We start from the raw sequence: 7,858 nt of genomic DNA on the forward strand, positions 1-7,858 counted from the left end.
TAACTTTTCCCAGTCATACAATGAATGTGTCTTCACCTTAAAATAATAAATAATATAACATGATATAAAGTGGAGAGTAAAAATCAAGTGTCATTTTCCTCCTGGCTCATTACCTTTTCTCTGTACAGGTTGCCATGTTGATGTCACCATGGCCATGACTTAAGAAATTGATGAAATTACTTCAGAAAGGCGAATAGGGATGTTTCATGATGGTAAAAAAAGGGTGGCTGTCACACTGGGATTTATGTGATTATGGATCAAGATCTATGTTATATGTGCATGTATATAACAAACAAAATAAAAATGTAATATGTTTATTGTGTTTATCTATATAAGTGCTATGAAAACAACAGCCACGCCTGAGGCAGCCATATCAGGAAGTCTCAGGGAGCGCATGATTAATTTCCAAATGAGTAACTATTATTCAATAGATTTTTCTAGTTCAGAGTAACTGCCTTAGGCCAGAAAGAGAAACATGTTGGGAGACCTTAGGAATAACTCCTTATGTCTTTAGCGGGAAGCATCCTTTAGCATAATCAAAGACTATCACATGCAGACTATGAGAAGCCATGAGGAACACAGCAGTTGCCTTCCCAGGCTGCTCTGCCCACATCTGCTTCACCCTATCTCTGCAGACCAGCTTTCTCTGCTTTTCCAAGCACGGCTGCAAAACACTCCTTTCTCCTGTCTGCTGATCCACACCCAGGCTCAGGAGCCACTCTGTTCAGTGGCAGAGACTGGCTAGCTGCTTTAGATCTCAGTTCCCAGGATCTCAATCAGGTGTCAATGATCCCTTCCAATCCGTTAGGGCCGAGGAACCAAGTGAGAAAGTACAGCTGTGGCTGCACTGCCTCTTCCTGTTCTGGGAGAATGTGAAGGTCTGTGTGAGGCTTGCCTCAAGAAGCATGGGGGAGGGGATGTGAGATGAGCATTCAGTGTTTTGGGGGGTGCAGGGAGTGGAGTGGTCAGTGTCTTACTGTGTAACCCAGGCTAGCCTGGAACTTTCTATGTAGCCCAGGTTAGTCTCAAACTCCTGGCATCCTAGCTTTGTCTTCAGAGTGCTGGGATTACAGCTGAAACCCAGGGTCCTACTCATGTTCATTGGTTTTCACTGCAAGCAGAACTCAGAACATGGAAAGGGAATTTATTGTAGATTCTTGGTATCTTCAGAGTCAAAATTGAGACTACATATGAGGAAGTAGTACAGGCTACACTGCAGTACAACCCAGCATCCACTGTCAATGTAGACAGTATCCATGACACCCACAAGGATGTCGTCCTAGTTACTTAGAATCTGAATTTTCAGGGGTAAATACACTAATTACATTTGATCAGCAATAACATATTCCCATATTGAAATATCACCCCACACCTAGTAAATATGCATAATTACTAAATACAAGTAATGTTAAAAAGTGACGAAGCAGTTTTATAACCCCAGCTGCTCAGGAGGCAGAGAGGCAGGCAGATTACAAATGCAAGACCTGCCTGGGAAATTCAGTGAGACCCTGTCTCAAAATAAAATGCTTTGAAGAGAAGGGGTTGGGGATATAGCTCAGTAGAGTGGATGCTTCCTTAGCATAAGGCCATAGATTCCATCCCCAGTCCAGCCAAAATAGAAATGATGGAGAGTGTGAGAGTCGAGCCTTAGGAGTTCACACATGGACATGCAATATTGGAGAAGGGAACCTTCTGGCCCAGACATTTACTCAAGAGGTTTCAATTGTTGACATTGTGTCCAAATAAAGTTGAATAAGAGAGGTGCAGAAACACAGTGACAGGAGAGGAAGAGCCCATTCATTTTCTGTAATATTGTGCACCATAGTGGGGCCAGACAGTCCTGGGGCAGCATTGATTTGAATCGTGTGTATATGTGTATATAGGGTACCAGTCCGCCTCCTATAGGTGTGCATGTATGTATATGGTATATAACAGAGAGTCTGAGTCTCTGACCCTTTCACCTATTGTTGGGGCAGAGTCAGGGCCTGCCCTTTTGATTTCTGTGCTCATGGGGCTTGTCCTGTACCTCAGCTCCTCTTCACTCATAACTGTGAGCAAACTGTTCTGCTTATCTCAACCCTGAAGAGATTCTATGACCTTTTTTGTTTGTTTAAGTTCAGTAAATTGACTTTTTATGTGCTAGACACAAAAATAAATACTAGCTTGTCTACATCTGTCCATCTAGCTAGCTAGCTACCTGTCTATCATCTGTCTGTCTTATAACCAGCCTGTCTATCCACCTGCCTTTCTATCATCTTTCTGCCATTGTTACTAAACTCACAGTTATCACAAGCCTTTGATAAGTGGATAAACTGAGGCACAGAGGATTGGCCCAAGTTCTTTCACCTCACAGAGCAAGGAAGAAACAGAGCTGGAGCTAAGCCCTGGATAGACAGATCCTGAGCTCAGCCACCACAGTCCGTCTTCAGTTGTAAAGTTGAGGTGCTCCTCAGAAGCACCACTTTCCGGAGGGAGTGCACAGGGCAGACCTGCTTCTCAGGTCGAAGTTACGTGACGCCAGTACGGGATGGTCTCACTTAGAGCATTCGTTGAGAGATTGTAACCCTCGGTCCAAAAGCAGTTTCAAAATGACATTCTTTCTGAGGTGACTGTCCCTGGAACTTGTAAAATGTGGGGAACTCTCTCCATAGCTTCATGGCATCAGTCCAGTTAAGTGCCCTCTTTTGTCAATTCTTGTGGGTGCCACAGTGCTTGGCCATGCTTCGGAGACTTGAGGGTGACTCCATTATGAGTGTCTGGTTATATTTTATATCAGGCACCTTTGTGTACCCCATGACAATGACATCCACATGCTGGTCAGGCAGCAGGGCTTGGCGTCACGGTAGCAGCATCAGTAGCTTGGCACTGGAGGTAAGAGAGGCTGAGCAGCCACGGAGACGCGAGGTGCTGGCAGCTTAGGGTCAAGGCTCTGCGAAGTGTTGGAGACAGCTGTGAAGATAAAGGGCAATCTTAAGCCAAATCTGTTGCTATGGTTACAGGTTTACGAACAACATGTTGTCCTCTGCTCCACATCCATTCTTTTGGCGGCAGATGCACTCTGAATTAATTGTGCCTGTCCTGTGCCAAACTCCTAAGTGCCGTTCCTCACTTGCTTTTATTACTACTGAGACAATGGCTGCCAGCACAATTATTTTCAAAGCCTGAGCAGGTCACTTTCTTGCTCTAAAGCTTTCTTGGCTCCCTACTAACTGCCCACTAGAACCAGCTCTCTGGTATTCAGGCCATTCAATGAGAATAACACTGAGTTTCATGGGACCAGCGCTCTTGAAGTTAGGGCCACAGTTCCTGCATGTGCTTGTACCAGGGCCACGTCTTGGTCTTCCATTAGGACTTAACTGTTGAGGATGGCATTTATGTATTGGAAGGGGAGGACTTATGAGGAAGGCCTCAGTACCTGAGGTAGTAAGGGACAACTCCTGGTGTTTCAAACATTTCTGAGTATCCAGTGGGCACGGCACTTGGTCATTAGCTGGTGCATAACAGGCCTTCAGAAACATCTGTACGATCTGTATGTGAAAGGTCTTTTTAAGATGCCCCGTCTGAGTTCTCTACTGATGAGGACAGAAACCAAGGCTGATCAGAAAAGGGTTATCCCACAGCAAAGGGCAGGCTAGGCTTTCTGCTATTTCTGTGACTGTTGGGGACTGCGGACCACCAGACCCTGAATTTCCTGTAAAAAACTCTTTTCCTCTACTCTGAGCAGCCTGCAGCTGCTCTGAGCATAAGACCCTGATAGCAGGGGAGTGGTTTCTGGTGGATCTGCAGCTGAAAGATCCTGAGAGCTGGGGTGTGGCCAGAGCACTATATAAGCTGCCCCTGAACACAATAAAGGGGGCATTATTGTTTCAAGGATGACCCATGTCTCTGTCCCTGTGTTTTTGTGTGTTTAAATTTCCAGGCCCTTGCCCAAGACCTGAAAACTGTCTTGTAGTGCAGGCAGTACGCTCAGGTGTAGCACCACAGTGCATGTAATATAGGTGAACAGTACAGGTGACATTGATGATAAAAAAAAATCTAGTTTTGACTATCTTAGCTAGGGTTTCTATCACTGTGAATAGACACCATGCCCACAACAACTCTTATAAAGGAAAAGATTTAATTGAGACTGGCTTACGGTTTCAGAGGTTCAGTTCAGTATCACCATGTGGGACATGGTAGCACGCAGGCAGGCAGACATGGTGCTGGAGAAGGAGCTGAGAGTTCTACATCTTGATTCACTGGCAACTGGAAGCGAGCTGTGTGCCACACTGAGGGTAGCTTGAGCAAGGAGACCTCAAATTCCACCCCTCATAGTGACACACTTCTTCCAATAAGGCCACACCTTCTCCAACAAAGCCACACCTCCTAATAGTGCTACTCCCCTTGGGGGTGATTTTCTTTCAAATGACCACATAACTAAGGCAGTTTCTCAACTTATTATTGCTATTTCCACCTGGATAAATCTTTGTCATGTGCCCTGCAGGCTGCTTAGCAATGTTGCTGCCCAAGTCCTAAAATTATCACCAGACATAGCTGAGGCTGAATTACCTTTTGGGAACCCCTGGCCCAGGGCAGCAGCTCTTAATTCTGGTGGCATTCCAAACCATCTGGGAACTTTAAAAACTAAAGATGCCTGGTGCTTTGATATAGCCCAAATAGAACTGATTCTGGGAACAGCCAGGAGACTATAAGAACTCCACAGGGACTTCTCATCTTACTACAGAGATAATTGCTTGCCCATGTTTATTGCTGTTCTATTCGTAATTGCCAGGAATTGGAGAAAGCCAAGATGCTCATCAAGTGATGAATACATGAGGCACTATGGGAACCTGTGGTGTGAACAGGTAACAAAAATGTGGTACATTTATACAAGGCAGTATTATTTAGCCATGAGGAACATTGAAATTATGAAATTTGCAGGTTAATGGATGGGGCTAGGAACAATTATTCTGAGTGAGGTAACCCAGCCCAAAAAGACAAAGGTTGCATGTTTCCTCTTATATGCATATGTTAGCTTTTATGTATTTCATTCCGAATAACCACAGAGGAGATAGCTAGTAAGGGGCCAGAGAGGAAAGGGGGTCTTCTGAGTAAAGAGAAATAGAATACCATGTTATAAAGGGGTGGAAGGGAAATTAAAACAAGAAGATTAAAGAGGGTGGGGGATTTGAGGCAGGGTTGAGGCCCTTTGAAAAGTCATATTAAAATTTACTACTATAGAAGCTTCCGTGTGTGTGTGTGTGTGTGTGTGTGTGTGTGTGAAAGGAATTCACATGAAGTCACCATATATGTAGGGGAGACAATATCCCAACTAGACATCATATGTTACCAAATAAAACCCCCAGTACCAGGAATGGATTTCATCTTTTTGAATCTTTATCTAACAGGCTCCCATAGACTCCTCAAACTCTATAGGCTAATGCCAATGCTGTCGGTTACCCTGACATAATCTGACAGTAAGATCCTATTGCTGAAGACACCTTATAATTATGGCACAGAACACGGGGAAAACTATCTGGCACTCAACTGGAAGCTTTGCCTCTACTGACTTGCATCCATAGTGCTAGATGGTGCTTTTATACACTATTAGAGGAGAAAAACAATCACCAATTTGACTCAGCTACCAACCCTGTGAGCTATAATAGTGGCCTGCCTGCAAGATATGCCCAGTGGTACAACCGTGGTAAAAATATAATGGGAATAACCTGGGAATAACCAACCACCACTACTTCCTCCTCCTCCTCCTCTTTCTTCTTCCTCCTCCTTCCTTGTTCTCATTCTTCCTTCCTTTTTTTTTTTTTTGATCAGATTTAAGACCCACTCCATGAGATAAACCTGCATTGTTAGAGTCTAAGAATCTGTGACTAGGTACTTCATGGGCCTAGGGGAAATCCTGCTGTTATTTTACAAACTGAACATAGCAGAAAGTTCCGTTTTGCAGTGGATGGGCATTAACACAGAGACCCAGAACTGGCCTCTGTGCAGAGACTGAGAGACTTTGGAGTGCTCAGCCCTGAATCGATGTCTTTATCAAACTCCTCTCTGAAATACTGAGGGATATAAGCAGGAAATGGAGAGATACAGGATCCAGAAACAGTGGGTGACTTCAAGAAAACAGCCTTTTCCAGACGCAACAGGGCAGATGTACAAAAGAACTACAGAGACTGTGACAGTGTGCACAAGACCTATACAAGTTCAAGTCAGATAAAAAAAAAAAACAGCACAAAGGAGGGGAAGTGGACACAGAATTCTATTAAGAGTCAAGAAAGTATTCACAATGATGGCTTCTCGGAGAGAAAAACAATCAAACAAACAAGTTTTCTTCACTAGAGAGGTGGTGGGAGGAAAGCTTGGTGAGCAGGTGGTCAGCATAAATCAGACCCCATGGTTTTCAGTGTCCTTTTTTCTTTAAAGAGAAAAAATTTGAAGTAGGGTAGATAGAGCAGTGAAGGATCTGCAGTAAGTTTGGGGATGGGAAAGAACATGATAAAAATATATACTGAACAAAAGTCTCAAATAATAAATAAAAAAATTCCAGAGTAATCAGGGTTTAGTGAGCAGGGAGAAGGAGGAGGAAGAGAATGAAAAACTCCCTAGGTGTCTGTCTGATATGTAGTTGGGTGTGAGAATATTCTGGTGCCAGGCAGTCTGCAGGCTCCACACCCTGCCTGTGTGGAGGGATGACAGACGCTCTGGCAGCAGCAGGCTCTAGGCTGCTGTGGAGTTGCTCTGTGAGCAGTGAAGTGGGCCTTGAACTCTGCGTGTGACTCCTAACCCAATACTATTTCCAAAGTGTGGAGTTCAGTTGGGTTGATTAGTTGATTGTCAGGTTGATTATGGAGGGGTTGTCCTCCATGTGAGCCGTTCCTTACTTCCCTTCCAGTGCTGGTGTTCTCTCTCTCTCTCTCTCTCTCTCTCTCTCTCTCTCTCTCTCTCTCTCTCCTGGATTGAACCCAGGATCTTATGCATGCTAGTCAAGCACTCTATTACAGAGTCACATCTCCCAGTTGTTTCCCTGTTTCTTTCACTTAAATATCTATCATCCATCTATCTGTCTGTCTATCTATCTATCTATTTTCAAGACAGGGTTTCTATGTGTAACAGTCCTGGCTGTCATGGAACTTGCTTTGTAGTCCAGGCTGGCCTTGAACTCACTGCAATCCACCTGCCTCTGCCTCCCAAGCCCTGGAAAAGTATGTGCCAGGAGCCCAAGGTAGCCAGACTAGGACAGCCAATCACATGGAATCAGCACTACAGGTGGTGAGGAGCTGCCATGCATGTCAGGACTCGCTCAACCTAGCACTCTTAACTGCTGAGCTATTGTCCAGCCTCTTCTCCACATTTCTCTACAGCAGTGGTAGTTCAGCCAACAATCACTTACTCTTGGGTGGGAAGCAGAGGCTGCTCTCCCTTTCTAGAAGGATTTGCATGTCTCACTAGAATAGTGAGAAGAATGGCTTGGCATCAGCCCACTAGTGGGTGGGGTGGAGTCAAATCCAGTCAGTAACTGATTTGGATTATGGCTCATCTCATTCTAGTTTTGAATGAAAATTCTGTTGATTTCCATTTCATTCATGGGTAACACAGAGGCATCTCCTGGGTGTGTGGTGCACTGGTGAGGCCAGATTCTGCTGGCCAGATCTCTTAAGGCTCTCAGTGACTAGGCTGATGGTTACTACGGCTTCACTACACTGTGACTTGGTGTGGACAAGGGATGTGGGGAGTACTTAACACCCAGATGATAGATACCGAGCCAAGCACAGCATGTTCCTCCAAGAGCTAAGCGCGTGCCTCTGGGGAAAGATGCATAGCTGAACCCTCAGGACTGAATCTTCTGTGGCTTTGCAGTTTCTCCCTT

The sequence above is a fragment of the Microtus oregoni genome, unplaced genomic scaffold (assembly GCF_018167655.1).
Source record: "Microtus oregoni isolate MIOR12 unplaced genomic scaffold, Mior012 000028F_ref0000031, whole genome shotgun sequence".
Lineage (NCBI taxonomy): Eukaryota > Metazoa > Chordata > Mammalia > Rodentia > Cricetidae > Microtus > Microtus oregoni.